This window comes from Nelumbo nucifera, chromosome 6 (assembly GCF_055504915.1).
Source record: "Nelumbo nucifera cultivar China Antique chromosome 6, China Antique-T2T, whole genome shotgun sequence".
In the NCBI taxonomy this organism is placed as follows: Eukaryota; Viridiplantae; Streptophyta; class Magnoliopsida; order Proteales; family Nelumbonaceae; genus Nelumbo; species Nelumbo nucifera.
The window spans coordinates 67,420,086-67,428,189 of record NC_142654.1 but is presented as its reverse complement, the minus strand read 5'-3'; positions in this window follow the sequence as shown (position 1 = coordinate 67,428,189).

Below are 8,104 nucleotides of genomic sequence, written 5' to 3'. Positions count from 1 at the left end.
AAATTCCTAGGGTACATTGTCAATCAGCGCGGTATTGAGGCCAACCCAGACAAGATAAAAGCCATCCTAGATATGAGACCACCCCGGAAAGTAAAAGAAGTTTAGAGGCTAAACGGCCGTATAGCCGCTCTAAGCCGCTTCATGTCCAAATCAACAGACCGCTGCCTACCTTTCTTCAATGTAATCAAAGGGAAAGGGTTCGAGTGGACCCAAGACTGCCAGCTCGCGTTTGACGAGCTAAAAGGTTACCTCGCTAGTGTGCCAACCTTAGCCCGGCCCGAGGAGGGCGAGGTCTTAGAACTGTACCTCTCGGCAAGCGACGAGGTGGTCAGTTCGGTACTAATAAAAGAAACAGACCAGGTCCAGCAACCCATCTATTATGTTAGTAAAATTTTGCATGGAGCAGAGACAAGGTACCCGCAGATAGAAAAGCTAGCATATGCACTGGTGATAGAAGCTCAGAAACTCCGCCCGTACTTCCAAGCTCACACCGTCATCGTCCTGACTGACAAACCTCTGAAGCATGTTTTACTCAAACCCGAGGTTTCCGGTCGACTGACGAAATGGGCCATCGAACTCAGTGAGTACAACCTCCAGTACAAGCCAAGAACCGCTATTAAGGCCCAAGCCTTGGCAGATTTTATCGCCGAGTGCACGTTTAGCCTCGAAGCCCCTGAGCCGGTCGAGCCCGAGATCCCCAGTTCGGGCGAGCTCGGAGCTCCCGAACCAATAGAGTCTGAACCCCGTGAAGTAGCAGCCAGTGTAGCATCTCTCCTGGTTAGGCCAAATGCGAACTGGGATGAGGAGCCCTGGATCCTTCATGTAGATGGCTCCTCGAACCAACAGGGCAGCGGGGCTGGAATAGTGCTACGCGGCCCGAGTGGAACAAAATTGGAATACGCACTACGCTTTGAGTTCGCAGCATCCAACAACAAGGCGAAGTACGAGGCACTGATAGCCGGGCTGAACCTAGCACAGAAGGTCGGAGCAAAGCACGTAGTTATCTGCAGTGATTCCCAGCTCGTGGTCAACCAAGTTACAGGTGAGTACGAAGCACGCGAGCTCACTATGATTGCATACTTGGCAAAAGTAAAGAAGGCTCTGCTCAACTTCCAGTCACACTTCATCAAGCAAATCCCGAGGTCAGAGAACACTGAGGCCGACGCCCTGTCCCAGCTAGCCAGCACGAGTCACAACGCCATGAGAACCGTGTACATAGAGGACTTACCTCGGCCCAGCATTCTCGATGGGGCGGAAGAGGTCACTCCCGTCTTTGAAACAGAGCCGAGCTGGATCGACCCACTCGCGAGCTTCCTGCTAGATGGAATCCTCCTTGCGGACCGCAATGCAGCCAAGAGGGTGCAGCGCCAGGCAGCCAAATATGTCATAATAGACGAACGATTGTACCGACGATCCTACACGCTCCCCTACCTGCGATGCTTGCGACCTGCCGAAGCTGAGCTCGTACTTTGCGACACTCATGAAGGCTTGTGCGGCGGACACCTGGGGGGTAGAGCCCTCGCTCAAAAGGCACTTCGACAAGGATACTACTGGCCAACGATGAAGGCAGAGGCCATCGAGCTCGTCAGAAAATGTGACAAGTGTCAGAAGCATGCCAATATCCACCATCAGCCTGCTACCAACCTCAAGTACCTCACCAGTCCATGGCCCTTTGCACAATGGGGCATTGACCTTCTGGGGCCATTCCCGCCAGCAACAGGTGGGAGAAAGTTCCTAGTGGTGGCAGTAGATTACTTCACAAAGTGGATAGAAGCTGAACCTCTGGCAATAGTTACAACCCGAAACATACAGAACTTCTTTTGGAAGAACATAGTATGTCACTTCAGGCTACCCCGGATACTGATCTCCAACAACGGCAAACAGTTCGAGGATATCAAGTTCCAAGAATGGTGCCAAAGCATGGGAATTAGTTAGAACTTCACGTCGGTCGCACACCCGCAGGCAAACGGTCAAACAGAAGTAATGAACAGAGCCATCCTCCGTGGACTGAAAGCATGACTAGACCGAGCTAAAGGGTTGTGGGCGAACGAGCTACCAAGTGTTCTATGGGCTCACCGAACCATGGAAAAAACCGCCACAGGAGAGACCCCCTTTAACCTCACCTACGGCACCGAAGCGGTAATCCCGGCGGAAATCGAAGTACCTACGCTGCGACTAGAAGCATACGACGAGCAGACAAACGGAGACGAGTTACGCACCAACCTCGACCTACTGGACGAGGTGAGAGACCTCGCGCACATCCGAACTGCGGCCTACCAGCAAAAGGTAGCTCGGTACTATAACGCCAGATTAAAGAAGAGGAGCTTCCGCGTTGGCGACCTGGTTTTCCGTAAGATCATGGTACCCGAACCCGGCGTAGGAAAACTCGGACCAAATTGGGAAGGACCCTACAAAGTAAAGAAAGCACTCGGAGGGGCATACGAGCTCGAAACCTTAGAGGGAAAGCAAGTACCCCGAGCATGGAACATTGTCAACCTAAGGCGATACTACCTATAGACCGCCAAGCAAAGTGGATAAAATCACCACCAAAACAGGCCGCGTGAGTGTAGTAGCCCGGACAGGAAACAGATCGGACGTATGATCAGTTCGGATATGCTCAGTCCGGGAGAAAGAACAACCAACACTTAAGCAAAAGTCATTCCATTTCAAAAGTAAGGTAGTACATAAAAAAAAAAAAAGTTTTTTTACAAGCCCGGAGCTATTTCTTCATTATCAGAAGGCACTTCAACAATACCCGAAGGCCCCGCCTCGCCCTCGTAGTCTGTCTCACCGTCAGCAGCATTGGCCATCTCCTGAGTTATGCGCGAAGTGGATATGGCGCTAATATCAAGCTCGGGGTACGTATTCCGGATCATCCACCGGCTTAGTTTAAAACCCCTCCTGTATGAATCCACCATCAGATCATCAAAGCCCGGCGAAGAAATGTACTCATCGACAGCCTTCTTCTTGGCATCTTCGATACCTTGAGAAAAGATCTGCGTCCTCTCCCTGATGTCCTCCTGAAGGTACTCGACCTGATGCTGCAGATCCAGCCTCAAGTCTGCCATGTGCTTCACCACCACTCCCATGGCCTCGGCATCTCTCTGAGATCTCGCCTGCCTGATCCGTGAAAAACGAGCAGTCTCTTCGGCAGCACGAGCAGCCTCCTCGGCAGCGCGACGAGCCCCTTCGACAGCTCGCGCCTGTCTCGAGCTCCTCTCCACCTGAGCCACCAAGGCGTGAATAGAAGAATTCACCTACCAAAAGGGACCGAGTGATCAAAAAAACCAACAAAACAAAAGCCAAAGAGCTCTAAAAAAGGGGGAACACTTAACCACCATGGCATGGGTAACGGCACGACAGGCCACTTGATGCAGAGGGAGATCAGTCCACGCCGCGACCTCCTCGGGGAAGATAGCCTCCTTACTCTTTTGAAGAGCATGGGTCGGCGACAACACACTCCTGAAATCCCCCGGGGCCCCCGAGCCCGGGGGCCCAGCTCGCGTATGAGCAGACCCGGAGTAAGCAGGAGCACCGGAGTATGTAGGAGCCCCTGTGTAGGTAGTCTCAGCATAAGGGCCCCCTGCCGGCTCCTACATTGGAGGGACCATCTCGGGCTTCCTGGGCAAATCTTCTGGCTAATAGTCCGACACCTCTGGCTCCGCATCCCGGGGCATCTCGGCGCAACTTCGCTTGGCAACCCCCTTTCTCCTCTTCATGCCTTGAAACAAGTGCCCACCCCGGGTCCCTCGAGAATCCATCACACCTACGAAAAGGAGTTCGCCATAAGTAAAAAGCAAGAAAGACAGCAAGATAAGAATCTCTAAGTGAAGAACCTACCCGAACTCAGGCCGGCCGCAATGAGCTTGGCCTCCGTCAGATACTATTAACACTTCAGCCCAAGCCGTGCCCATTGCCGGAGGCCCTTCGCCGTCTCTTTGTCAAGCGTGACCCCGGAGTCAGGAGCGGCCATCCCCCACCCGATCTGAAACGGCCACCCTAGCACACTTCGCACCCCGAAATAGTCCCGCTTCCATTCTGGGACCTTGTTGGGGAGCTCATGTAAAAGCTTAAAGCCCGGGCGAGGAGACAGGTAGTAAGCCCGCCTACGCTCGGGGAGGGGACCCGCTTGCTTCTTAAGCATCAAGATTGAAGAAAAAATCTCCAAGTCCAACGGAAAGCTCTCTTCGCTAAATAAGGAGATTGTCCCCACCAAATTTCGAATGGAATTAGGGTGAAGCTCGCCGACCGTCACGCCGAAGTGGTTCAAGACTTCGACAAAGAGGGGATGGAAAGGCAATCGCAGCCCTGCGGCGAGCTGCTCCCAGAATATCACGATCTCATCAGGACCGTGTTCCCAAGGAAAGCTACCCGAAGGTATGAAATAAGCGTACTCCCCAGGCAAGTTATAGTAGGTAATGAGTGATTGGAGCCCCTCGGGCGTCATGGTCGAAGGACCAAACTTGTCTAACATCCGACCCCAACGAGAGGTGGACGCCAAACTACCCGAAGCGCCTCGGCCTACGAGCTCGAACTCTTCCTCGACCTCTACCTCCGGCTCGCTAGGGCAATCGGGGGATGCGACTCGGTTCGTAGAACCTGCATCAGACCTGCTGAAAGGACTATCTGAGCCATCCAAGCTAGACATCAGGGAGTGAGATGGGATCCAGGAAAGTACTCACCCAGACAAAGGCTGTAGACCACAGGAGCTCAGACAAGCGGAAGGCCTTGAACGCGAACTAAAAAAAACCTGGACGTGAACTGGATGCAAGCTGAAACTCGGATGCGAGCTCGAGAGAAATACAGAAGTGACAACGACTGGGGTCCCCCCCGCTATTTATACTCACAGTGACCGAAAGGCGACGGCTTAGATCAAAGCCAATCCGACGGCCCGCAGCCGCACTGACCACACGTCCCCTGAGACCGAGACGTGATTGGCGCACGTCTTTCTGAAACTGACAGAGAGCCGGCGCACATCTTTTCAAAACTGACGGAATGCCAGCGCACGTCTCCTCAATAAAAACGGCACCGGCACGTCTTTTTCAAATTTGAAAAGGCCCACTATCACGCCCCCCAAGTGGCGCGCTTTTTCAAAATTTTGAAATAAAGCGCGCGCTGCCACGTCTATCAGCGTTTGGGCAGGCCAGCGCGCTTCCCGCCTAAAGGACGCTCAAAGAAACCCAAGGAACCCTGACAACGCACCTCGCGCCGGCAGAACCAAGATTCAAAGTGCAAGGCAAATCTACCTGACACCTTGCGAACTCCCCACGCCAAGGCAAGACCCTTAGCACGAGGAGTGGGGGGCAATTGATGAAGGAAGATTTGGCCCGACCTCGCAAATCATGCCACGTGGCAAAAAACAAAGTAGCTCAGCAGTTAAAACAGCGTACCGAGGGTACAAACATCAACGGGAAGAGACCAGCGGTCCGAACTCCCCTCGAGGAGACCGAACTCCCCTCGAGGAGACCAACTCCCTAAGAGGAGCCCGAACTCCCTACAAGGGGCCCAAACTCCCTACTTAGAGCTTGAACTCCCTACGAGGAGCCCGAACTCTCCCTTTGGCACCGAGCCACGCAAAGCAGTGACCCGAACTGGCCCATCTCATGACAGTTCGGAACACCCCCCCTCCTATCCGAACTCAAGACTTCGCCTCACACACCGTTCCAAGCACTTCGCCTCCAGAGCATCGAACTGGACAAACCACACCGCACCTGATACCAAAGGAGTCCGTATCCAGGGGCGGCGCATCTGACTGACTTGGGATCTGACGCTTGACGGCCGCACTTCAACGGCCACCTGCCACTGCCATCTCCAGTTACAGAGACGGCTCCAACAAAAGGAGCAGTGACGGTCCTGCCCCAGTAGAGGCAATGACATCCGAACTGGTAGAAGCACGGAAATAATCATTCCCGACCTGACAGAAGTCTAGGAGTGAGTGCGCGGGGTGGTTATAAAAGGCTCTCCACTCCCCCAAAGAGGAGGTATGCAAACTTTGCGCTATCTAGTTTTATCTTGCCTTTGAAGGATTCTAACTTGAGCTTTGGAGCCTTTACACCAGGTTCCCCCGGAGTTTCCTCATCTCCCCTGTTTCAGGTTCCCCGCTACTCAGTTCAGAGACAAGGTCGTTGACAGCTAAGACGGGCTAGATTGCGCTTCATCAAAATGTAATTACACTTTCCTTCCCCACTACAAATGGGGACCCGATCTAGTAGGCACATCAAATTAAGCATATGTTAAATGAGTACTTGATAAATATTTTGACAAATATAAAAAGTGAGCATTCATCTTTTTCAAGTGGGGTGAGAGTATTTTAAGGAAAAAGTGTCAAAAAAAAATTTGAAATGCTCATTGGACGTGCTTACAAATGCCCCTATGCTTAAGGCATCATTACTTAAATGCCAAAATTCTCACTATTTCTCAATCGACCTTCACATCCCGATCACTATTTTTCTCATGACAATGTTGCTGTTTATATCATTAAAATAAGCTTTTTTTTCTCAAGATCTTGATTTGGTAACAGTTGCCCATGGCTCAGTAGTTGAAAATAGTCACTTGGCGCTGCTTTAATTAAGGCTTTGTGCGGTATTTCGTGGAATAAGTTGATCAATTGGGTAATTGACCAATTTTCCCATATTCTTACGCCATTATAATAGATTCAATGGTAAGTGAATTTTCTGGAGAGTATCAATTTCCTCCTCCAAGGTGGTAAGTTGCTTATTCACCCGCCGAAAACACTAATCCCCTCCAAGGTTCAAAGTAAGCGATACGATACACAACATTTCGGCCGTATCATATCGGTATTTAGAAACAGCCGATACACACTTTTTTTTAGTTTTTTTTTTATTATTATTTTCAAAGTTTGGTTTTTTGGAAAGCTTATAAGATGTTTTTTATTATTAAAAAAAATTGGGGGTTTGGACCGTATCTTTTTCAAAATATACGATACGATACACCCGATACAGGGTGTATCATATCGATACTTTGAACCATAATCCCCTCTCATCTCTTTGTCTATCTGATTAAGTGAATATGTAGAATGAACACTAACACCAAAAAAAACTACTTAGACAACTTTTGCCCAAATAAAAACGAAGCCTAAGAGGCATGGGATCAAACCTTCCAATTATGGTTCCATTAGCAATTTGATCAAAAAGAAAGGTTCAATCTGACAAGTTCAATCCCTGCTATTAGTTGAAAAAGACCCAAGGCCAAGAATAAAGAGATGTCTTGTTTTATGTGTGTTGTTGAATGGTCTCATCACAAAATTAATATTTGGACAAAGAAAATGACATTCCATTCAACTAACAAAGTAGTAACCTAGTAGAAGAAGTTATTCGATTACAAAAATCTATAACCTCATGAAACCCGGAATCCTCTGGTTAAAGCGTAGGTTACAGGATGCGAAGCGAGTACCAGATTCCCCATGCAGACGAAAATCAAGTCTTCCCAAACATATTCTTCCATCCAGTCAAAACCACTGAGCTATGGATAGAATATATCCTCTCTCTCTGTTGTATGTTTGAGACTTGGGTAGCCATCTTGACATCATTGTTGTGGCTATAAATAAAACCACCAGTAGGAATGAATACTCAAAACATAGAGTTTTTATGTTAGCACTGTGTATGCCAATTTTGAACAGCAATTTCGCCCTATGTGAGTGTCACAACTTTCACGTTTGGTTAGAATTGTTGTATAATCATATTCAACATTCCATCCCATAAAGAATTCAAAAATCCTATATATTCTTCTCCAAAAGCTTCATCCACACAATGACAATGCCATTTTAAGAAACATATGTTCTCATATAAGACAAGCTTGCACCAAAAAAGAGAGGAAAAATACACACACAAAAGATACAAACCATGTAGAATTCCAAAACACACCTTGTGCTGAACCTCCTATGGATGACTCAAGTCTCTCCCTGTATAAAGGCTATTTTTCCTCATATCACTTGAAACCCAAAGAACTTTAACACTGGTTTTCAAATAGAAAACCCTTCAAAAGAGGCTTAATTGATTTCCTTTGGAGTTGAAGTACTCACAAATTTCAATACTTGGGCATCACATTATCAAGCAATAGATCTTTTCTTCTTCCAATTATCAAG